Source organism: Palaemon carinicauda, chromosome 7 (genome assembly GCF_036898095.1).
Source record: "Palaemon carinicauda isolate YSFRI2023 chromosome 7, ASM3689809v2, whole genome shotgun sequence".
Classification (NCBI taxonomy): domain Eukaryota; kingdom Metazoa; phylum Arthropoda; class Malacostraca; order Decapoda; family Palaemonidae; genus Palaemon; species Palaemon carinicauda.
In genome coordinates this window covers 92,745,097-92,771,656 of record NC_090731.1, presented here as the reverse complement: position 1 = coordinate 92,771,656, position 26,560 = coordinate 92,745,097, and the positions used below count along the sequence as shown (strand labels likewise).

General features: G+C 42.8%; 1 protein-coding gene and 1 pseudogene across 1 annotated transcript in view; one reads left to right on the top strand and one right to left on the bottom strand.

The window, feature by feature from the left end:
- The window catches only part of LOC137644446 (phosphatidylinositol 4-phosphate 5-kinase type-1 alpha-like), a 327,307-nt gene that overhangs the window by 116,268 nt on the left and 184,479 nt on the right, over positions 1-26,560 (bottom strand). The window lies entirely within an intron of this gene.
- Positions 23,478-25,353, top strand: LOC137643746 (uncharacterized; annotated as a pseudogene).

The following is a 26,560-nucleotide window of genomic DNA, read 5'->3' as shown; positions in this document are numbered from 1 at the left end:
CCCATACACGCACAGTTTTAACGGACAGGTCACCTGAACTGACAGACTTGCCAGGCAACAAGTTTGCCCACACACTATTCAGAAGTGACCTCCGTCTAACTTCACTTGACACCCAGCCAGCACCATGGCAACATCTCTTCCGCACAAGCATCTGGAGACTCTGCTAATCTGCCTATCTAGGGTGCTGACATCCAGGAAAAAAAACCACCAAAGTAAATGATGTAAACAATGGTTCTGTGGCAAGAAAACTAAATCCAGTAAATTCTTTATACAATGAAATAGAAACAACATGAGGAGCCAGTGTAGAACTTAATGTATGCATATACTATGTATATATATATATATATATATATATATATATATATATATATATATATATATATATATATATATATATATATATATATATATATATATATGCAGAAGAGCCACAGGGAAAATGAAAATACGAAAAATACACTTAAGTCCTGACTAGTTTCGTGATACTTCCTCAGAGGACTGATTTATTGAGAGAGGTTTCTTTACAATTTATAGGGAAAGTAAACGTACGAACATACATATAGAGATTTATTAGAGAACAATGACACTCCCTTACCAACTACCTGGGTCAGGTGTTGAGTAGGAGGAGTCCCCAAGCTCATTAGACACCTGCTAAAAAGGGTCATTTCTAGTGGCGGGTATATGCTTGTTTTCTTCTTTTTTTACTTTCAGTACAGTTTATTTATATGACAATACGGTAGCCTTATCTATATAAATACATAAGCAAAACATACACAAACATACAAATATATATATACATACAGATACACATACATATACATATATACATATATATACACATACATATACATACATACATATATACATACATATACACATACATATATACATATATATACACCTACACATACATACATATGCATATATACACTTATATGTATACAACATTAATATCATAAACATATAATCATGTATATATCAATACTTATATCTAGCATAACACTATATAGTGCCACTATACTTATGCATACTATATAAAATAATTGTTTCCTTTAATGAATGGTAGCTTAGGTCTAAATATTAATTTCACAGCGACGTTAATTATTCACAATACATTCAATTCTACATTAAGTGGTTAATGTTTTTTTTATATAGCTTACAAATCTCTTTACATATAAAGGCGTCGAGTTTATACATTCCATGACCAATATTCAAGTTGTTTTCAAAGGTTTCTTTTATGAAACTGGACTCTATGATGTTTCTTTCCACTAAGTTATTTGAATGAACCAATTTCTTTGCACCTGACCAATTAATAGGGTGATTTTTATCTCTAACGTGAGCAAAGAGTGCATTATCATCTTGAGCATACCTGACACTTTTCTTATGTTGTTCAATTCTCTTTTCTAGGGCTTTACCAGTTTGACCAATATAGTATTTTTCACAAGCATTGCATGGAATACGATATACACATCCCTTAGTAATGTCAGGAGAATTCTTTATTAAGGCTGTTTCTATTGTATTTTTACTCTTAAATGCTACATTTACATTGAAGTTTTTTAACAGTTGGGGAATTTCTTTAAATAAATCACAATAAGGTAGTACAAGTAAATTTTGTGTGTTGTAGTTTTTTCTGTTATTACCGAAAAAAGTCTTTTTTGCTGTTCTTAGGGCATCATCTAACACAATTTCAGGATACTTTAGTTTTTTACCTATTGCTCTAATACCATTTATTTCGTCATCAATATATTCAGGGCTGCAGACTCGAAATGCTCTTAAAAACATAGAAGTAAATACAGATTTCTTAACTTTGTTGCCTTGGTTTGAGTAATAATGGACATATGCCAAGATATTCGTTGGCTTTCTGTATACACTAAACTTGAGACTATTATTACATCTATGTATGCGACAGTCCAAAAAAGGTAGGATACAATTATTCTCCAGCTCCATAGTGTATCCTACCTATACATATATGTATATAAATTTCTACCTCATACATGGGATCGAACGCTAGCCCCTTCTAATGAAAGGCCAGGTCGAAACCAACCATGTCACGAGAGCCCATAAAAGAAATTGGAACCTGACGCTACCAGCTGTCTGAGGATTTACCTGGCGAGACATCAGTCTCTTACCAGCGAGTTTTACCCAATTTCCCGGGCCACCACGTGACACAATTGGTAGCAATTCATTCAAGTTACCGCTAATGAGTCAATATGGATAAATATCAACACAACATTGTGTTCAAATAGAAATAAATTTCTACCTCATACTTGGGATCGAACGCTAGCCCCTTCTAATGAAAGGTCAGGTCGAAACCAACCATTGGGTAAAACTCGCTGGTAAGAGACTGATGTCTCGCCAGGTAAATCCTCGGACAGCTGGTAGCGTCAGGTTCCAATTTCTTTTATGGGCTCTCGTGACATGGTTGGTTTCGACCTGGCCTTTCATTAGAAGGGGCTAGCGTTCGATCCCAAGTATGAGGTAGAAATTTATTTCTATTTGAACACGATGTTGTGTTGATATTTATCCATATTGACTCATTAGGGGTAATTTGAATGAATTACTACCAATTGTGTCACGTGGTGGCCCGGGAAATTGGGTAAAACTTGCTGGTAAGAGACTGATGTCTCGCCAGGTAAATCCTCAGACAGCTGGTAGCATCAGGTTCCAATTTCTTTTATGGGCTCTCGTGACATGGTTGGTTTCGACCTGGCCTTTCATTAGAAGGGGCTAGCGTTCGATCCCAAGTATGAGGTAGAAATTTATTTCTATTTGAACACGATGTTGTGTTGATATTCATCCATATTGACTCATTAGGGGTAATTTGAATGAATTACTACCAATTGTGTCACGTGGTGGCCCGGGAAATTGGGTAAAACTCGTTGGTAAGAGACTGATGTCTCTCCAGGTAAATCCTCAGACAGCTGGTAGCGTCAGGTTCCAATTTCTTTTATAGGCTCTCGTGACATGGTTGGTTTCGACCTGGCCTTTCATTAGAAGGGGCTAGCGTTCGATCCCAAGTATGAGGTAGAAATTTATTTCTATTTGAACACGATGTTGTGTTGATATTTATCCATATTGACTCATTAGGGGTAATTTGAATGAATTACTACCAATTGTGTCACGTGGTGGCCCGGGAAATTGGGTAAAACTCGCTGGTAAGAGACTGATGTCTCGCCAGGTAAATCCTCAGACAGCTGGTAGCGTCAGGTTCCAATTTCTTTTATGGGCTCTCGTGACATGGTTGGTTTCGACCTGGCCTTTCATTAGAAGGGGCTAGCGTTCGATCCCAAGTATGAGGTAGAAATTTATTTCTATTTGAACACGATGTTGTGTTGATATTCATCCATATTGACTCATTAGGGGTAATTTGAATGAATTACTACCAATTGTGTCACGTGGTGGCCCGGGAAATTGGGTAAAACTCGCTGGTAAGAGACTGATGTCTCGCCAGGTAAATCCTCGGACAGCTGGTAGCGTCAGGTTCCAATTTCTTTTATGGGCTCTCGTGACATGGTTGGTTTCGACCTGGCCTTTCATTAGAAGGGGCTAGCGTTCGATCCCAAGTACGAGGTAGAAATTTATATACATATATATATATACATATATACATACATATATACATACATATATACATATACATATATACACATATATACATATATACATATATATACACATATACATATATACATATATACGTATACGTATATATACGTATATCTATCTATCTATATATATATATATATATATATATATATATATATATATATATATATATATACTTATGTACATGTATACATATATATATACATATATATACTATATATGTATATGTATATATATATATATATATATATATATATATATACATATATATATATATATATATATATATATATATATATATATATGCATATATATACTGTATATGTATATATATATATATATATATATATATATATATATATATATATATATATATATGTATATATGTATATATATATATATATATATATATATATATATATATATATATTTATTTGTATATATATATATATATATATATATATATATATATATATATGTATACATGTATATAAGTATATATATATATATACATATATACAGTATATATATATATATATATATATATATATATATATATATATATATATACAGTATATATATATATATATATATATATATATATATATATATATATATATATATACAGTAGGGTCCCGAATTATACGTGTTCGAATTATGCGATACCCCATTTAAACGGTCGGTAGTTTAAAAAAAAAAAACTCCTTATTTAATTCAATTTAAACCCGTTTGAAACTGGCCCCTTCATTCGCTCAAAGAGTAAAAATGTCTTGGAAAAGTGTTGTGTACGAAAAGCAGTTAGTACGCTAGTAATATGTAATTGAAGAGACTATTGAACATTTGCATTTTAAAAACATTTTTACAAACATTTTAATAATAAAAACATTTAAAACAAAGAATCTATGGGCACCTAATAAAATATATAAGCCCCATTTGTTTAAATAAAGAATCTATGGGCATCTAATAAAATATATAAGCCCTATATATAAATATATATATATATATATGTACGAAACAGTGGTACGTGTACCTACCAGGAATTCGTGTTTGTGCACTAAAATTGTATCTTTACCAAGGTAACAAATATTTTCATTAATTACCGTATTATAATAATCTATATTTCCGACAAAGGTAACAATTATTCTTTAACAGTTACCGAATCATATGTATATCAGTATTTTTTTTTGGGGACCATATAATTGTTTGCTAGCAATGTACCATATATGTGATCTGTATTTATCATGCATTTTTTCTTAGCTTTGGTAATATCTGTTAATATGCATTATTATTATTATTATTTTTTTTTTAATGTGCCTATTTGAACATTCATCCTCATTTGCTTTGGCTAAAGTTAAAAAAAAAATAATATATATATCCAGTCACACTCCTAGTAAACATATTTTGACGTGTTGTTAAATTTTTTTTTTTTTTTTTAAATTGAGATAGCTGGCCGAGCTTATGTAATAATTATATATTATATGTTTAAAACACATGGTCTAATAGGTCACTGTGGAAGTAGAAGCGAGTGTGAGAAGTGCTGTAGTCATATCATAGCAGGATGCGAATACCAAACCTCAGCAATGTAACATTTTTCATGAAGAGTAAACACCAACCCAGTCTGTGAGAAAGGTTGTCTGTGAGAATGGAAATGAGTATCTTCCAGTATTAATGTGGTGTTTACATAAATCATTAAGTGCTGAAATAACTTTAACATGAATATGGATATTTGTATCAGTTTACTTTACGATGTCATACGGAATGGTCATCCGACCAAACCAGCTATACTCCTGTGATGGAGATGTTAACACTGTTCTTAAAGAATAAACCATTTTAAAGTTAACTTACTTAGACTTTACTTGAAGATGTAACATACCAACTCTAAACTATAAAACAATAAAGAAGACATTTGAAGAGAACCCAAATGTGTGTTAACTACAATAGCACACTAATATATATAGTATGAAAAGTAATGGGCCAAGAACACTACCCTGTGGAACACCGGATATCACATTCCTATACTCACTATGGTGCCCATCAACAACAACTTTTTGAGATCTATTACTTAAAAAATCAATAATAATGCTAAGAAACGACCTACCCATTCCCAACTGTTTGAGTTTGAAAACAAGGGCCTCATGATAGAGAGAGAGAGAGAGAGAGAGACTTAACCTTAACAGCAATAAATGCTTAAACACGGTTAAAATAGTGACGATTGGTCTATTCCAAATTTGTCAATACTGTATCTATCAGAAATTTTTTAACTTAGTCCGCTTGGTTTTCATTTGTAATGGCAGGGGCACAAAATAGATGCATTGTAATGTTGAAACCTCTGAAAAAAAAAAACTCTAGTATTTGTTTTCTTTAAAAAAAAGTTTCTGTGCTTATCGTTATATACTTTAGTTCTTTGCGTTTCCTGCTTTTGGTCTGAATTATGTAAACTGTATACTACTATGTGAATAAATTATAGTTTTGATATCCTCATCAGGCTTTTCATCAGAGGCTACTGCTTTTTGTGTTTCAGATTAATCCTTACTTTTTATTTTCCCAAGGGGTGAGTACCCTTTGTAAATAATGATGAACTTCAGAAAAAATATCTTATCCTCTCTGGAAACAGCAATTGCATCAGCGACGGAGGGCTTCAGTGCTGACAGCATGATGGTTGGTATGTCACTGATAAGACTGCAGGCGAACGGACAGCTAGATTTCCGACATTCGCTTCAGTTCATCCGATTGCCTTTCCGGCCTGCCTTCAGTTCAAAATACCCCCTTACACGCTCAAACTAGCCTGACGAAACCAGTTAAATCGTATTTCCTAAGTCAGCTTGTCAGTTAAAACTGTGCATGTATGGGGGGCTTAAATGACAGGCCTTGCTTAAAGCTGAGCGGTAGCATTTTATCGATGTAACTGAGAAGCTTTTCCTTACATAGGTAAACTAAAATGTCTATGATCAGTATTATTATAGTGGCTTGTGTGTAGTAATGTTCCTTCAACCACACCTATAACAGAAAAGTGACTCTTCTGCCTGATAGACCAATGCAGAGGACTAACAGAGCTACCCTGAAAGTTGCTATGCAGTCGGTATCAAAAAGCCTTCTTTTGGAGCAGGTGCGGGATAACTTCCAGCCGTGAAGAGGCAGGCAGCAAGGTGCTTTATTAACCTTTATCATAGGAGGCTAACATAGAAGGTTTGGCCAATCTGTAAATTCTCTTGGAGCTTCTCTGAAAATATCTAGGAGGTCTGGGTACCCCTCCACCAGTGGGCTCCTTGGCATGAATAGTGTTACGCTAAGGTTTTTTGACAGCTTGATCTTGTCAAGACCTGATGGATTATGCAGAACGGGAAATGCATAGACGTCCATCCCTTCCCATGAATGTTGAAGAGTCTTCCATTACTACTGCTGGGTCCACAAGTGGAGAACAATACACTGGTAGTTTGTTGTTCAGATGTGTGCTAAACATGTCTATGATCATGAAACCCAACAAAGTAAGGAGACTTCGCCACTAAAGGATCCAAATACCATTCTAAACTAACTATCGTCCATAGTTGGCTCAGATTGTCTGCTATCATTATCTTTTTCCCAAGGATAAATCAAAAAGAGATGAGTGGCATTTACCTGTGTCCAGTGTTTCATTCCTATTGCCAACTAATTGTAGATTATTTCTGGTACATATCAAAAAATTATTCTCTCTAAAATGCTGTCACTTGGGAGTTCAGGTCTTAAGATTTTAATCATTTTATAAATAATAATGACCAGACTCGAGGTAGCAACAGTTATTAAAAAGTGCAAAAATTTAAATAATGCAAATGCTTACAATAATATACTTTATCACATATCTAAAGATAATTTACACTTTAACAAAATATCACTTAGTACAATAAATCAGTAGCAAGCAGGTTTTACTTTGCACATTGTCACACGACAGAAAATATTTGTGTAAGTCAAATTACTTTGGTAATAAAACAAATGATAACAAAACTACTGCAGGCACAAAGATGCTGCTTTGTGACCTCGATGCTCTGGGGAATGCTAAATCAACATTAGCCAAGAGCTGCATCCGGTTGGCTACATTTTTTGCTGATCTGTCATATTGCCGGGTCAAATCTCTTTCACCACAGGGCCTGCGGCAGAGAAGACGCAGTGGCGGACATAGCAACTGTGGCCGTTATACAATGGCAGTACCACGCCCCAACAGACGAATACCCGGGGAGCCACACCCCTCCAAGTCTTAGCTTTCTCTGTACAGTGTAATTCCATTTACTGATAAAAAATTACATCTATACTTGAAATAAACCTGATTTTGATTAAACTGCTAAATCAACATTAGCCAAGAGCTGTATCCGGTTGGCTACATTTTTTGATGATCTCATATTGCTGAGGCAAATCTCTTTCCCACAGGGCCTGCAGCAGAGAAGACACAGTGGCGGACATAGCAACTGTGGCCGTTATACAATGGCAGTCCCACGCCCCAACAGAGATGGATCCCTGGGGAGCCACACACACCCAGGTCAAGCTTAAGAAGATTCAAACGAAGATGAAAGTTCGGTTGAACATCTCAGTCCAGCTGGAATAGGCCGATCCTGGCCTTATCAAATTTTGTAGTACAGTCGGCATTTGTGAATCGCAAGTTCTTGCTTCACAGTTTCAGTTTTTTGCGCAGAGAACAACGCAATAACTATCAAAAAAAAATTTGTTCGCAATAAAATAGCATGCTTCACAGTGATTTCAAATATCCTGTGCTCCTTTACACTGGGAACGCTGTGCACCACTACCTATCTCTACAATCAGCTGGTCCTATCTCTCTCTGTACAGTGTATATCCATTTACTGATACAAAATTACATCTATACTTGAAATAAACCCGATTTTGATTAAAATACTGTTTCACTTTACTGTATCCAATAATAATGCATTTAATATTCAAAATTTAGAATCCTATTTATACAGTGAAGCCTCGTAATTTGCGATAGGTTAAAGACAAAGGTGCGATAAGGGAATTTTCATGAATAAATACTACAGTAGGGTGGGCTAACTCCTAACCTAAAAAGCCACTGCCCCTTGCCACAAGCGGGTGCCCGAGCTGATGATTAACACAGTGAATACTGCCTAGTATAGTTTCAATTTGGTTTCTACGACAGTTTATAATCATATGAACAGTGTACAGTACATTTGCACACATGTACACTACATACTGGACACAGTAAGGTTACAGTACAGTATTGTGCTAAGGTAAAATTTACCAAGTCGTCATCATCCCCTTACTGTTCTGTATTGTTATTATCATTATTACTTGCTAAGCTACAACTCTAGTTGGAAAAGCAGGATGCTTTAAACCCAGGGGACCCAACAGGGAAAATAGCCCAGTGAGGAAAGGAAACAAAGAAAAATAAAATATTTTAAGAACAATAACATAATAAATATTTACTATATAAACTATAAAAACTTTAAAAAACAAGAGGAAGAGAAATTAGATAGAATCGTGTGCCCGAGTGTACCCACAAGCAAGCGAGCTAACCCACAAGACAGTGGAAGGCCATGGTACAAAGGCTATGACACTAACCAAGACTAGAGTACAATGGTTCAATTTTGGAGTGGCCTTCTCCTAGAAGAGCTGCTTACCATAGCTAACGAGTCTCTTCTACCCTTACCAAGCAGAAAGTAGCCACTGAAAAATTACAGTGCAGTATGGATGACGACCGAGGGTGGAGGTAGTTGAAGAGGTACCGACCTTTTCAGATTCTTTGGGCTTGAGGAGTGATCGTAGCCGAGTCAGCAGAGGTCTCTTGAGATCTCTTCGAGCGTTTGATGCGTATCTTAGCACTGGGTCAGTCACTAAAGCAAACTGGAGGGAGCCGAGCACCCGTTCCTGTTGTAGTCTTGAAATCCGTTTGGATTTGAGAAGTCTCTTGACAGATCTTGCTATTTCCTTTCTCTTCTTCAGTGGAATGGAAAGACGATGTGACTGGAGGTCCCAATGGATGCCTAGCCATTGGAACTTCTGAGCTGGAGAAAGTAGAGACTTTTTGGTGTTTATCTTGAAGCCCAAATGTTCCAAGAATTGGATCACCTTTGTGGAAGCTTGCAGGCATTCTTCTTCTGATGCTGCCCACAACAGCCAATCGTCCAGGTAAGCCATCACCTGGACGCCTTGTAGGCGTAGTTGTTGAATGATTGTCTCTGCGAGCTTCGTGAAGATCCTTGGGGCTATGTATAGCCCGAAGGGCATGGCTCTGAAGGCGTACTGTCTTCTTTGAAGCCTGAATACTAGGTAGGAGTAGGTCTGGCGATTCATTGGAATGTGCCAGTAGGCATCCGCCATGTCTATCTTGACTGTATATGCCTTTTGAGGCAGTAGGGCTCTTATGTGCTGAAGAGTAAGCATTTTGAACTTGTCGTTCACGATGAACTTGTTGAGAGGGGACAAGTCCAGAATGACTGAGTTTGTCGGAGTCTTTCTTGGGAACACAGAATAGTCTTCCTTGGAACCTGATGGACTTTGCCCTCTTTATCACCTTCTTGTTCAAGAGTTTTTGGACGCATTCTTCCAGAACGGGTGTGGAGTGTTGGAAGAATCGGTGGAAAATTGGTGGTGGTGTTTCCCAGCTCCAGCCTAGTCCGTTCTTGATGATGCTGTGAGCCCAAGGATCGAAGGTCCAACGATCCTGGAAGAGGCGGAGTCTTCCTCCCCCCGGAAGCATCTCATTGCTTCTGGTTGCCGGAGGGTTTACCTCCTCGATCGCCTGCTCCCCTGCCCCCTCTCCCTCTGGAGGGACGTCTAGAGGAGTCTCTGCCGGTGCCTCTTCCTCTGGGATGAAAGGTAGTCGACTGCCTCTCGTAGGCGGGTGTGAAGGCTGGTGACTGAGTCACCACCGGCTGGGGTACCAGTTGGAAGGTTTGTTGGGGCTGAGCCACCAACTGAGGAGCAGCGGTTGCAGGAAGCTGGTGTTTAGCCTGACGAGGCTGTGGTCTCGGCTTCTTGGATTTCTTCTTTGTTTGGGGTCCCTCATCCGGAGAAGATTTCCTCTTTGCTGACATGCCCCACTTTTGGAGAAGGTTCCTATTCTACGTGGCGGCCTTGTCAACAATCTCTTTCACCAAGTCATTGGGGAAGAGATCTTTCCCCCAAATGTTGGAGGAAATCAGCTTCCTTGGTTCGTGTTTTACTGCGGCAGACGCAAACACGAACTCTCTGCAGGCCCTACGTGCCCTGACGAAGCTATAGAAATCTTTCGTCAGAGTAGCTAGGTGGGTCTTGGCTAAGACTATGTAGACGCCTGGGGTCCTGTGTTCCCCAGCCATCGTCTCCATAATCACCTGGAGGGAAAGGGAGGCGGCCAGCCTCTCTTTTGTGTCCTGCTCCCGACGAAGGAGATACTCGGAGAGCTTGGGGAGGTTCTCACTGAACTGTCGTCCAGCAATGTCGGCCTCCAACTTTCCCACGGAGAACGTTAACTGGATGTCCTTCCAGTTTTTGTCATCCGGGGGTAGGGCAAGGGAGAGGGGCCTACATTCCTCCAATGTAGGGCAGGGTTTCCCTTCCTCTACCGCCTTCAGTACAGCTAGAAGAGACTTCTCCACGAAGGGGAAGACCATGGTGTTTGGAGCAAGAAAGGACGGGTGTTTCTTGCTAAGGGCCGGCACCTTCAAGTTGGTGTAGCCTTTGTCCTTCAAACAGCCAGCTAGCAGTGATTGAGCCTTAGTGTGGTCAAACACAATGACCTCTTTCGGCTCGGTTTCTTCCTTAGAAACAGGTTCTAACTTGAGGCGGATGTAGCAGTCTGGGTGTGCCTCAAAGCTAGGCCAGAATTCCACCTCTTCTAGGGGGACGGCACCTAGCTTGTCATTGACGAAAATCCTGCCGCATAGGCATGTGCTCGGCATGCCTCCATGGGTAAGTCATGGAGCAGGTAGGAAGGTCCTTCACGTTCATCCTCCTCTGAGGCTCACGTTGCTTCGACAAGAGGAGGATTTCTTTCTTGAAATCTTCATCCCTCTTGCGGAACCTCTCCTCGAGGATTGCCATCATGGCCTGAAAATTGTCCATGGAGTCGTCCGCTCTTGTGGGCATAGGAGTAGACGATGTAGAGGGGACTGGTTCCGAGATGACTACGGAAGCGACGGAGGGCGCGGCGGCACCTTCTTCTTGGCCCTGGGCCATCAGGGTCCTCTTGGTGATATCCGATACCTCTGACATCCTTTCATCATCGTCGAGATGGATGTCCTGAAGCGCGTCCGAAACATCTGGGTCGACCGTCAGTTGGACGATAGGGATCTCTGGTTTGGGGATGACATTATCCGCAGATGCCTTAGGAAAGAGCATAGCTCTCATCTTCTTGCTGGGAAGATAGGGCCCCGTGGCGTTCTTTTGGAAACCACGCACCCACTTGCGCAGTTTCCCACGAGCGATGTCCCTTGACTCCGCAGACGGGGGAGCCTCGAACGCCGCATGGAGGTCTTTGCAAGTAGTACAAACCTGCGGATCCCAGTACCTAAGAGATCCCTGGGTGACGGAGCAGTTGGCGTGGGTTCGGCACACCAGGTGGCCATAGAAATCACGGCGCCTAACGCTGCAGAAGGCACTCTCACACCGGATGTACTCCTCCTGTAAAAAAAGAAAGGGGTACATGAATATGTGAGAGTCTATAATGATACTTAGAATAATACTAGATTAATCTTAATGTAATCTTAATTATAATATAAGATTCCTTTCCATGTGTAAGCTTAGGATAGGTAAGCTGGAAATGAAGCAGGAAAGACATACTTGTGAATCCCACCCAGCCAATTGCCGTGACCTTTCTCCATTACTAACTCTAGGGGTTCCGTTCAGGTAGGCCCTAAGGGGGAAACTATCCCGTAGGGATAGAGTAGCGTAGCTAGCACTTCCTCCGAGGTATTAGTAGCGGTGAAAGGGAGAGAGCTGATGATCATTCAGCATTGGGAAAAGGAGAAAATAATTATCCCCAATTCAAGTAGGTCCCGGCAAGGGATTGCTCATGGATGCACAGAGTATGCTAGAAAATTATCTATTGCATAACTATACACCATAGTTTTCTGTCTAGGGTATGTACTATATCACAGATGTACTGGCTACCGTATACAGCCATACAACAGACAGGGTTAGTGAAAGAGGACAGTCCACTGTCGTAATATGAAATATGTGGAGCCGGCAGCCTGCCGGCACATCGGAGGCACGCCGGACGCCGGCGTGTCACCGGTTGAGGGTAACCCATTCCAGCCATCAGTCTATGTGGCGGGGAAAGGGAGACAACCTCAAGTATTGTTGGCAGACCACCGACATGCCGGCAACTGCCGCCGGCCGGCAGGCAACCGGCTGTAGGTACCCCTACCGTGTCATCGATCCATGTGACTGGGAGGAGACCTACGCTACACTGTCGGCTGTTGCCGGCAGAGTTGTGCAACAATGGACCGGCACTTGATTGAGATAGAGAAAGCAAAGAGGGAAGGAGAGGGGAGGGCGGCAGCTCACTACCATAACCTCGCCTTCCTCGAGAAGGAGGGGTCAAATGGAAGGAAGAACATTTTATGATCAGGCTTCCATCCAGCCGCAGCTCAGCCGGCGGTCGGCTAGGGTTGCGGGTGGTGATCCAAGAGAGGACCGAAGAACACTCTAAGATAGCAGGGAGGTCTCTCGCCGGCAGATCGACCTGCCATTACGCTACCCCATAGCTGAACTATGTAAGGGAAGCTAAACGGCTTGGCCTAGCAGGCGAAAAGACCAGGCCAACCCCACAACCCGCCGGTACTCGATGAATTGTAGGACGGTGGACAGGGGTGTGATGTCTAGGCCATCACCAAAGAACAGAGGGGGAGGGGAAAGGGTCCTGTGAAGGGGTGTAGGGGTTGGTGTAAGCCTTCCCCAGCACCCTAAAAGGGGATTCTTTTTCGGTACCGACACCACCCCAGGTATAGGGAGAGTACATTCTCCAGCCTAGGGTGGGTTAGTACAGTAAGAGAACGGCATTGACGCGCCGTCCCAAACTATAAAGAAACAGAATCCTTGAGCCTGCCAAACCTAGGCTAGGGAAAGCATATCTCCCAGCCCAGAGTAGGCAGGCGCAGGACAAGTCGCTAGGCCACAGGGAGGAAGGGTCGTAACCCTTCCAGGCGTGGCCTAGGGTGGAGGGCAGAGCACCCCCCCCCCTCCTTTGCTGTCCAGCGGGGACCAAAAGGAGAATTCAATCACCTAATGGGGTAGCTGGGGGCAAACGACTGGTACCCCGAGGTTCTGACCCTAACTCAAAGCTCATGTACTATGGCTCTGGGCAGGGAAAAAAAATCCTAGCCTAACCTCACCCGAATCACGATTCAAGGAAAGGAGGGCTAGGATGTAGCCTAGGCTGCCTAAGAGGGAGGAGAGACTACCTTATGAGTAAAGGTAACCGGGGAGGTGTGAAAGTATACAAAAACCCCTAAGCCGTTAGGTTAGGGGCAGAGGAATCGACTACCAAGATCATCAAAACCCCTTGTATACTCTCTAGAAGGAGGAAAAACCCATGTGCAATCACTGAATCTTATATGTATAATTGCCTAATATCTTCATTCAATAAATTAACACCAGGAACACTTATTATATCATGCATGAAAGTAAACCAAAATGCCTAGGCGAGCATGCCTAGGCGACTAGGCTAGCATCTCTAGCATCATAAAATCGGCTACCTACACTCGCCGAAATGAAAGAATACTATCGGCATAATATAACTAATTCCTAGCAATGAAGACTAAATAACTAATACTGATAATTAGTTAAGAAACTGGGACAGTTGTTCTGGATAACTAAATAAAGCATGCGATGCAAACAACAGCGTCAGGGATGCCTCCGGTTAGGCAATAGCTCCGCCACAAAACACAGTATTTTAAGATAAAAAAGCGTCACTTTACGGCCAGAGCTAATTTATACAGTATAAGAATAAGGTACTCAACTTTCCAGAGACAGAAGAAGTTGAAGATTGGGACATGCTGACAGTAAATAGCGAAACCACTGGGAAAAAACACCTGGTCAAAGACGCTACTACGAAAGGAATGGAGTTCGCGGGCGGTGATGACGTCAGCCAAGATGGCGTCGCTTATGACGTCACTCTAGTACCTATAACAGTAACGGAGGAGGAGAACTTTGTAACGACTCCTCCCATATCTTGCCACCAACTTCCCCCTCGAAGCGTAAACGCTATGTGGGGTGCAGATAGCTATGTGGCGTGTCAAGAATACGTCCCTTGTTATACGATATCCTAAAGGGAAACCTTAAGGGTACTCGCGCCTAAAGTTAGAATTCTGGAAACCTTTAGTTTAATTCTCTGGGAATATCCACTGTAGTCATATATACCCTAAGGAAGCTACTAAAGGAACCTGCCATCAGGACGACATAGCCTGAGCCCAAAAATATATATAAATATATATGAGAGAGAGAGAGAGAGAGAGAGAGAGAGAGAGAGATTCTTTTAACTGTAATGCATACTTTATATTTTTCATCACCACTATATATTATGTATCAAATACGGTATTACTTAAAACATATTTTATGAATGAACTTCTTTAAATAATTTTTATTACTGTATGAGTATTACTATGCAAAGGGTTTACTGCAAAATAGTTTACATGTGTTAGCTGTAAGATTGGACTGATTTGCTTTGTGCAGTCAGTTTCAAAAAGTTAGCTCGTGAGAGTACTTATCGCAAAACTGTGAAAAGGCAATTTTTTTATTTAATAAGTTATTCGGTTTTACTGTATCAGGAATCACCAAACATACAGTAGATAGATAAAACCTGCGAATATTGAGGGCCAACTGTATTGCATTCGTCCAAGACCTACAGTACAATTAGGTCTAGAGATTTCTTGTATATGCCGATACTTCAAACTGCAAGCTGCATAGCCTGCCATGATCTATATTAATGTTACTCTCTCTCTTACAAGTGCTAACCGATTTGCTCTTTGTTTCTTCATGTTTGGGGAAGGAATGAAACATAAGATCCCCCCCCCTTTAAAATTGGAGTTGCACCCAGTAAATTGCACAATTCTTCGGCATCTGTATGGCTACCTTTATTGATCCAGCCAATGAGGTTACTGCTCCCAACTCTAGCACCTTACCTATCAGAGTGGGGGCTACATTACCAAACTTGCCACCCTTGGACTTCATTAGTGAAAACACCAGGCTCCCTGACACTGGGGAAACCTCCACACTTTCTCCACTGGCTTCACCAGGTACATTTGAGAGAGAGTTAAATGCACAGGGGATAGAACTATAGGCTCCCCCAAACCTTAGCTTACAAGGATGGTAAGGTTGTAGGCACTGAAGGCTCTAAAGAGTCTGGGCAGGACTCAAACCCCAGACTGTCAAAACATAGCCTGTCTAAGGCTGGAGAGACAACGGGTCAAGGAGACAGATGCAAATCGCCGAGGCATGAGATATAACACAAAGTTCTTAGAGTCCTTAAATAGAAGGATTCTAAGTCCCTTGACAGCAGCACTCACGAGGAATCCTCAGGCTGCGATAATTCCTCGCGTGTTATTACAGGAAAAAGTGGAGATGCGAGTAGCAGACAAACCTTATATCTTACCCCTCGTATCTTTCTTATCGAAAGGGGAAGAATGGTAGAAGCCGGAGTGTCTGGAGGTAATGGCGAAGACCGCTGACGAGAGTCGGAAGGCTCTGTCATAAGAGTAAACTCTTAATGACGATGATTGCGTGCATAGCGCTAATTACGCGCGTGCACGGACACTCTGTGCTAATTGTTAGCAGAGCCCAACTACACGCATAACTGAAACTCGAAGGTTCCAAGTCGTGTGAACTCGAAAGTCCAACGCGACAGAGGCCCGAAGGACTCCTAAGGTCATGAGAACCCGTAGGATAAACATGACGAAAGTTTAAAGGCTCCCGATCACACCCGGCGAAAGGGTGATCGTCACAAGACCCCGAGGGGTCAACGTGAGGGGAACCAGAAGGATCAAAAAGACGTCTCCTACCAGCATGAGGGGGAGAACGTCAGGGATGAAAATAACTCCTCCGCAGGGTAGATTTGTTCTCCCGAAGGAGAATGTCACTTAATACAAGGCTCTCGCTCCGCCCCTGGAGGAGAACCAAAAGGCGTAAAAGGGAGGACCGTAGATCAGTAAACTCCTACAAGTTTCTCTCGTGAAGGTAGGAAGGTTCTCCCTGAGATCGCCTAAAACAAGCTTTCTCCCTGCCCTATGGGGAAAAGCGTGAGCGTATTAACTTTTCTCTCTCAACGAGGGAAAAGTTTTCCCGAAGGAAGGATTGCCAAAGGCAAGATTTCCCCCCTCTCTATGGGGAAACGCGTAGGTTTACTAATTTCTCTCTCGCGAACGAGGGAGAAGTCCTCCCGAAGGAGGACATCGTCTAAGGCAAACTTCTCGAGATCTATGGGAAAAAAGCATAGGCGTAATAATCTCTCTCTCGCGGACGAGAGAGAAGTTCTCCCGAAGGAGGACGTCGTTAAGACAAGTTTTCTCCTAGTTCTAGGGAAAAAACGTAGGCGTAAAAACTCCCTCTCGTGAACGAGAAAGGAGTCCTCCCGAAGGGGAACTTGGCCTAAGACAAGCTTTCTTGCAATTCGTGGGGAAAAAAGCATAGGCTTAATAATCTCTCTCGCGAACGCGAGAGAAGTTCTCCCGAAGGAGAACATTGCCTAAGACAAGCTTTCCCCCCGTTCTATGGGAAAAGAAGCGAAGGCGTAATAATCTCTCTCTCGCGAACGAGAGAGAAGTTCTCCCGAAGGAGAACATTGCCTAAGACAAGCTTTCCCCCAGTTCTATGGGAAAAAAGCGAAGGCGTAACAATCTCTCTCGCGCGAACGAGAGAGAGGATCTTCTGAAGGAGGGCATCGCCTAAGGCAAGTTTTCTCCCAGTTTACGGAAAAAACGTAGGCGAAAAAATCTCCTCTCGTGAACGAGAGGGAAGTCCTCCCAAAAAAGGACATCGCCTGAGCCCAGCATACTCCCAGGGAGAAGATCCCCCCGAAGGAGGCATAAGCCGTAGACTTCTTTTCCCCAGCCCCAGGGGAGAAAGCACAGTCTTCGGGGACGAGATAGCAGAGGTAAAACTCATTGAGCTGTTTGCAACTCCTTACGAAGGAGGGAAGGTTGCTGACTGTCTGAAGTGGGGAAGCTTTCCCTCGGAAGGGGAAAGATCTTTCACGCAGTCCGATTCCGAGGAAGGTTATCACTCCCTCGTAAGGGAAGGATCTCTAATCGCTGGAGGCGAACCTCCTTTCAGCAATCTGAGTTTCCCAATAAGTTGAGCTGCCACATGACTCTTCTCTTCTGCTCTCAACCGAAGAGAAGAAGGGGGCGAACCCCTGCATCATCTTTCGAGGTTTCCGAGAGACTCGAAATCCTTAACTCAATAGGGAGCAAAGGAATTAGGGAGGTTGTCCTGTCTGAAACACGGGAGCGAGGGATTGACCCCGCGAGTGTATGATCGGAGATTTGCGTGTGTAGCGCTAATTGTGTGCGAACACCTGCGTGACTGGGGTCTGCAGACTCTGCCATAAGAGTAAAACTCCTGATCGTTATGGGCGTAGTGTTGGATGGGCATACGCGAACACTCCGCGTAACAAGAGTCCAAAGACTCTCTGACATAAGAGTAACGCTCTTGATGACTTGTGTCTCGAGAACCCGAAGGTTCAGCGTGATCGTGCGTGCCCCTAGAGGTCGTGTTGCGAGACCCCGAGGGTTCAGCGTGCACGTACGTGCCCCTAGATTTTGTGTTGCGAGAACCCGAAGGGCTAGAACAACGGGAAAACGTTAGTCTCCCTTGTCACGAGACACCGAAGTGTCAGCGAGACTAAATGCACGAAAACCCAAGGTTTCAGCAACTAGCTGTGAGTAAACGAAGGGACAGCGCACCAGGAAACCGAGGTTTCCTTGTCACGAGATCCCAAAGGGTCAGAGATCGCTAATTCAAAGGCGAGAGCGATCTCTCTGAAGCTAGAGAGAAAAGCAAGGAGAAGCGCTCTATCTGACTTTTTCTAGAGCAGACGGAGACCCTCCAACTAATATGCAAAGAAGAGGGTTCGAGGTTAGGACGTGCTTTGCCCTTGGCCTCTCTCCTGTTTTCTTAGATGATCCCTCGCACGACGACGACAGCGAGGCAGAACGATGACGAGAGGGATCGTTCTTCTCAGATTGTTGCCCCGAGTGTATATAATCTCGAGGCAGGAAGTCTCGGTGAGAGACAGAAGGCGAGAAAGAGCGAAAATGATAACGTCTCTTCCTATTTCGCCTGTCTCTGGTGAGAATAGGTGAAGGTGTACACAGGCGTGTGGGAGAGTTATCTCCCACGTCTGTGCCAACCTAAGGGAGCGCGCGCGCGTGCAGGAGAAAATTCCCCATAGAGGAATCATATGGGCGCGCGGGCGTGCCCGCATATCCTTGCGGATGCAGGAGAAGGCTGGTGCGCCGGTAAGTGCTGGTGCGCCGGTAAGTGCTGGTGCGCCGGTAAGTGCTGGTGCGCCGGTAAGTGCTGGCGCGTTGATATACGTTGGCGTGTTGCAAAGCGCTAGCGCGTTGGTAAGAATTGGCGCTGCGGGAGAGGGCAGCATGGCTGCCTTGTCAGAAGAACTTCCAACAGTAGAAAGTTGACGCGTAGGTTTTACCTGTCGCTTAGGATGGTGTTGGGCGCGTATGCGCACGTGCAGGCGCAGGAGAGTGCCATGGCGCAGAAGATTGGTGGCGCACAGGTGTTTGTAAGCAGGTTAGCGCATGGCACGAGATGGAGCAATGCTCTTGTTGGAGCGTATGCGCATGTTGGCGCATACGCTCTTGATGCCCTATGTAAGGGTAAGAAGGAAGCGCTCTTAAGTTGTGACGAGAGTGCTTAGACTAACAGCGAGACATCTCATGAAGAGACAGAAGGCGAGGAAGAGCAAGAACGATTATGTCTCCTCCAATGTCGCCTGTGATTCCAGAGAGAACCACTGGGCAATGGAGTGCGATCTCTCCTTTTCCTCTTCTCTATCTCTCCCTCCTAGCCTCCGAAGCGGGGAGGACAATGAAGTGGAGGGGGAGGAGGAGAAGGTAATGTGGAGACCTCTTCTACATACTTGGCCGGGGAACCCATCCTCCGCAGGGTAGCAGAACACCCATGACCTCCGTAACGGGGCATAAGGAAAGAGGATCCACATCCAGCAGTGACATAAAGGCGTCGTGAACACTTCCTCAAATAGAGGGCATCATCTACAAAGAAAAAGAAAAAGTATTAATCAAAACTCAAAAAACAAAAACAAAAAAGAAGGCTTGTCTGCCAGCAAATAAAGCAGGAGGAAAGGTGTTACCACTGCGACGGCTAGAATTCGATTGAAGGTAAACAGCAGCTACCGACCGGCGGTCCCCCACAACTGACAGGTGGGTAATTACCTGTCCGGTCATTAACGACCTTGTTAAGGTTTTTCTGCCGTATTTTTCAGCTCGCGCTAGAATATCTCCTATAGTAAAGAATGAGGGTTTGTATTTAGTGTAGGAACAAATATAAGTTTTGTCAGGAGCTGTTTATACATCCGTACTCAACACCAGCCAAAACAAAAGTGAGGAATCTCTAACTGGAAAGGGGGTGGGGAATCTTGCTCCACAGCCTAGCCAATTGGATATCCACTCATTATCCAACTCTAACGACAGATTCCAGCTCTCACTGCAATAATCTTCATAATTAAACGACAAGGGTTTGTATGATGTGTAGAAACAAATAGTATACACATACTTTACATACCCTAATGACATCATTAACACAAAAGTTATTGTCATCATTGAACTTCCTCAACCTCCTTGAATGCTTAAAGACAGTAAATCATTAGCATTTAAGAATTACAGACACAGATTAAGCTAGGCTAGCACTTTAGCAGAATAGGGTGCTGAAACTGGGAACTCATTGGAAACAACAGGCAAAACAACTACCAAGGGTATATGACATTACAAATCAAAACTCAAAATAAATTCAATTGACTAGTAAAATTGTCTAGTCTATTGGAAAATGTCAGAAAATCCTTCTAGACTACTTGACCAAAAGTAGCATTGAAAATAAACATAGAACATCGAAAATATTTCATGCCGGAAAAAAACATAGCATTTCTGGGCTCCACCTGTGCCGCTCCGTGAAATGCTCCTTAAGCATCATTTCTAAGGTATATTACTGCTATATATTACCAGAGAAAAAGTTGCATTGGAATGCTAGGGATAAACCCAGCTCGCTCACCTATATAAGGTGTCGGTATAGTAACTGGGGCGTGAAAACCACTGTCAGAGGTCTCGTGCCATTTAGATCTCTCCTCTCCAAATTCCCCCGTTACTACGAGGTGCCGTTCTACATTCCACTACTGATCGCTACTACTACTACCTCCACCCACGCGATCACCTTCACTCCTTTCATAGCATCTTTGGAGAACGCACGCGTGCCTTTTGATTTTTGTGATTTGGTGTTTTGCGCAAGATGTCGGATCTCTTGGAAGCTTCTACCACCAAGTTGAGTATTAAAACTATCAGTTTTGAGGTTCTGGAAGTAGCGATATCCGATACATTCAATTACTTAGGTGTTTAAGTTTCGGGAGTCGGAGAATACCGCTCCCTGTCAGCCATTTTGATGTCGCTACCTCCGAGAGCTTCTGTTTACTTGACGACTAGCAATTAGTTCCTCATACTAATTGTGTTTCGTTTTGATCCTTTACATCGCGCATGCTCACTGCCATTTCGCTATTACACGATGCTTTTATATTACAATTTCTATTAGGTTATGAGCTCGCATGGCTACCCGACCGGGCCGTGTACGACCTTGGAAGGTAGCCTACACCAGCCCGAGTCCTGGTGTTTTGAATAATTTTAACTTTAAGGATTAGTTTAACTCTTATTGATTATCATGTTTATATATAAAAGATGGGTCCTTTAGTTAAGGTTATGATGGAGAGGAACCTTAGGTTCGCAGGATATTATCCTTATCATTTTATCGTCCCAAATCAGCATTTTACCCGATTGGGTATTCTAACAGTTTAGTATTGCAGTCTTCCCGACCAGGTCGGTAGCTACCCGATTTTGGAGGGCTAGGCTAAACGCGATTCCCATTCACGTTTTATCCGTATGTTCCTCTCTTGCCCGAATTTTCTCATTAATTTCTCTTTTTGCTTGCTTTCATAACCAATATATATATATACAGAGTATATATATATATATATATATATATATATATATATATATATATATATATACATATATATATATATATATATATATATATATATATATATATATATATATATACATATACATATAATATACATATATATATATATATATATATATATATATATATATATATATATATATATATATATATATATATATATATATATATATATATATATATATATATATATATATATATATATATATATATACTGTATATTATTTGTTTCATTATTTAATCGTTAAAATATTTTATGATCATTCTGTTAAGCTACGCTTGTGGGGATCACGTGGAGCTACTGTTTCTCGGAGGGTTGTCACACCTGGCCGGTTACAAGTCCGCTTGATCGCCATGAGCCATGCTCTTGGCTGGTTCCCGCTGGCTACCCACCTAGGTGGAGTACGCTTCTCCTCATCCCTCTCCCGGGGTACCACATGACTCACTCTCTATAGAGATTAAGCGGAGAACAGCTGATTTGTAATATGGTCGAGTACGCTCGCATGCGACGGGTTGTCGTAAGCCGTGCTCTCTCCTGGCTGCTTCGGCTGGCCCCCAGGCGGGCCGGGAGGATTAAGGGTTGCGTTTTAGGTATTCTTCAGGCATGATTTTCTTCGTTGTTTTTTCATTCACTTATGATATACTAGAGTTAGCCTACATACGATTTATATCGTTAGCATTACCGTGTTTCTGAGTGTAGGCTAATTATACGATCAAGACGAAGTAATCACGGAAGAATTTTCATATGATTTACATTTTTTGTCAATAGGTTAGACATAAAATTTGAATATTTTACTATTACAGTATTGTCGCTGTTCCTAAGGAAGGTACTCCTTATTCGGGACGCCCCTACCTTGGTAGGCGTTCAAGACTATTGGGTCATACTCAGTTGGGTCCCCGGAGCCAACGGGAGGTATTTTATTTGACTTAACAATTGTTAACTTTAGATTTTACATTCCCGGCACTGGCGGGATAATATAACCTCATTTACGACAATAATAATAACAATGAATGATCATAAATTAGTATCATGATATTTACATCCACCTGGATATTCTACTTCTGTTTAGCTTAATTTTAAGAACCCAGAGCCCCCGGTTATCCTATTAGGATACTCATGTATCATTTTAATTACAGGGAGTACGATGCCAGATGACAGCTTGTCCTGCTGTTTTACAGCAAGTTTGTAGGCATGAGGTCTGCCGATCTCATGCTCCGTGTGCGGTCCAGGTGGACGATTTACTGGTGTGGCACCCGGACGGGTGCAAGATCTGCTACGGGCTGGTCTCTAAGTTAAACGCGGATTCGGTAGGTATCCCCGTCGGACAGTTTAATATTTAGTTTGAGTATAAGTTGATAGAATTTAAAGGAGATTATTTACTATATATCTTAGACGGCGGGTTTGCCAGGAATATTAGTAACAAAACATTCTCTTTCAGACCCCTCAGGCCACCAAGAGTTCCGCCTTGTCGACCCTCAAGATCTGGGTTGGCGGGTTCGCCAGGAATGTAAAGGCTAAGAAACCATACGTCCTGTCTGAGGAAATGTGTAGTTTGATCTATCCCAACGCCAAGATATCGGCGGCGGTAGACAAGGAGGTGGCGGAACCTATCATAGCCAAGATCAGGGAGGACACTCAGTTTTTGCCGGAGGACCTGGAGGTACTCGGAGAAATGGTTCTGGGGGATGTAGCAGCCATCAACTTGGACCTGGAGCCAATGATTCTGAACGACGCAGAACAAGGTAGGGAGGTAAGTGAGGCGGGAGGTGCACGGTCTAGGATACCCACTCCTAGCCCATCACCATCTAATTCTTCTCTAACTTCCTTCCAAGGGTTTACTGGGAACATGGCTGGGGTCAGGCCATCCCCAGTAATCCCAAAAGTAAAACAACTAAAAAAGACCTTACCCAAATCAACTAAATCTTCCAAGCTGCCAAGACCATCCAAGTCTTCTTTATCCGCTAAGGTATTGAAAGACTCGGCAGTAGCTACTTCCTCTCACCATGGGTCGAGAGCCAGAAGCAGCTCAAAAGCTAAGACCCCGGATGTACCCTTTGATCCGGCAGCCTTTTCGAGCCAGTTAATGGAACAGATGGGCATCATAGTTCAATCTCAGATTGGATCCTTAGTTGATTGTCTGCAGTCTGTAGACACTCTGGCACAGAGACTGCAAAACCAAGAGAGTCTAATGGAGAATCTCTTGCGATCCGGACTGCCTCAACAACAGCAGTACGTAATCCCGGACGCCTCTAAACTCCCGGCGTTCGTAAAGAGCAATCCCTGGCGAATGGCATTACATGCCCCCTTTAAGGATGGCATGCTGACTATTGAAGGATGCGGCACCCGGCCGGTAGAGGATTTTGAATTCTATCCGGCGGGACTTCAGTTCCCCTTCCCCGGGTTTGCGCGCTTAACAGAAGAAGCGCTAGTAAGGCTAGATAAGGTTCCTAAGGAAACCGTTATCTACCCTAAGGAACAAGCACAGTCCGCCTGGGTTCGGACTTTAAATGAGTGGGAGTGTGTTAACACCATGCTGACACCCCATAAAAGCTCATATACAATGTTTGTAATGGGGGGACCAACTCCAACACCTTGCACCACGAAAATAGTGGACCTAGCTCTACAAGCGGCAGTCGAAGACAAGCCGATGCCGCAGTTACGGGAAACTGACCTAACTTCTCTTCTATTTCCGGGGATCACGATTGCTGGATTGATGCTTCAGCAACGTTTACAATGGGGAAATTGAACGCCGACTGTGCTTCTACACAGTTCAGCGAACGGCTACCCAGGCTCCCGGATTCCCTGATAAAACTCGAATTTGATGCTCGCATGAGGGTGAGTAGGTCCATCAACTCAGCCACAATGGCGGAAATGTCTTCTCTGGTATACGAAGAGCAGCCATTATTTAAAATCTTGACGAAGTCGTTGCTGCATATGTTGCTATGTGACGCATACGATTTTGCGGTAGCCAGATGTAGATGCCGGAAGCACGTCTTGTCTGAAGCCTCTATTAGGCATGAGCCTAAGCATGAGCCTAATAAGCTCATCAAAGCACCGATTTGGGGTACTGACCTGTTCCCGGAGGATATGGTGAACAGTGTTCTTAGTGAAGCTGCAAGGGTAAATCAGAGCCTCAAGGTTCGGTGGGGTCTGATGCCTAAACGAAAATTCGAACCATCCAGTAGCCAAACTAGAGGCAGGAAGAGACCAAGGAATTTTCAATCATTCCAAGGTCAGCAGACCCAACAGGTGATCCAGACGATACCGGTACCACAAGGGAGTCAGCCTTCGACATCAAAGGCACAACCCCAACAGCAATACGTGTGGGTCACCCCACAACCACACCAGCAAGCAGCCACTACCTCTTTACGCCTTCCCCAGCCTTTAATTATACCTATGAAGCTCAAGGCGTGTTCCATGGGTACAATAGAAATGCCAGAGGCAGTAGAGCAAGAGGAGCCTTTCGCAACAGAGGCAGCGGAAGAGCCTACTCTAGAGGCAGAGGATTCCGAGGATCCCGGGGAAGTAAATCCACTGCAAACCAGTGAGAATCCTCAGGTAGGGGGAAGGCTGTATCTCTTTCGAAACCATTGGATATTCAGCAAATGGGCTTACAGCATAATTTCCAAGGGTCTGGGGTGGAGTTGGATAGAAGGGCCCCTCCACAGACCAGTTTTCATCAACATCCAACGGAAGAATTAGTTCTGTATGCAAAAGATCTTTTACAAAAGAATGCAATAAAAGAAGTAAAATATTTGAAATTTCAAGGTCGCTTGTTCAGCGTTCCAAAGAAAGACTCAGACAAGCGAAGAGTAATCTTAGACCTGTCTCTTCTGAATTCTTACATTCAATGGGACAGGTTCCATATGCTGACCGTCTCTCAGGTGCGGACCTTACTTCCCCGTGGGGCCGTCACCACCTCTATAGATCTTACAGATGCTTACTATCACGTTCCGATAGCAAGGCATTTTCGTCCGTTCCTAGGTTTCAAGTTAGGCAACCAAGCATATGCATTCAAAGTAATGCCATTCGGACTCAATATAGCACCCAGGATATTCACCAAACTGGCAGAAACAGTAATCCAAAAATTGAGGACCCAAGGAATACAAATACTGTAGTAGCCTATCTAGACGACTGGCTTATTTGGGCAAACAGTGTGGAAATTTGTCTCAAGGCGACAAACGAGGTAATAAAATTCCTACAACAGTTGGGATTTCAGATCGACTTCGAAAAGTCACGCCTAGTCCCGGTAACGAAATTTCAGTGGCTAGGGTTACAATGGAACCTAGACACACACACACACTGTGTATTCCAGTAAACAAGAGGAAAGAAATAGCAAGGAATACAAAAAGTTTTCTCAAGGACAAACTGACATCCAGAAGAAAACAAGAGAGAATCCTAGGTGCTCTCGAGTTTGCCTCAGTAACAGACATATTACTGAAGGCCAGACTGAAAGATATAAATCGAGTATGGCGGTCCAAAGCAAACAAGAGGTATCGAGACAAAATAGCTCGAATCCCACCAATTCTGAGGAAAAGACTTCAGCCATGGACAAAAGTCAAGAATTTAGCAAAATCCATCCCATTAAAGTTTCCACCACCAACACTGGTCATACATACAGATGCCTCTCTAACCGGCTGGGGAGGGTACTCCCAGTACAAGAAAGTCCAGGGACTATGGTCGATATTTTGCCAACTTCATATCAATGTCTTAGAGGCCATGGCAGTATTCTTGACTCTAATGAAGCTTGCTCCA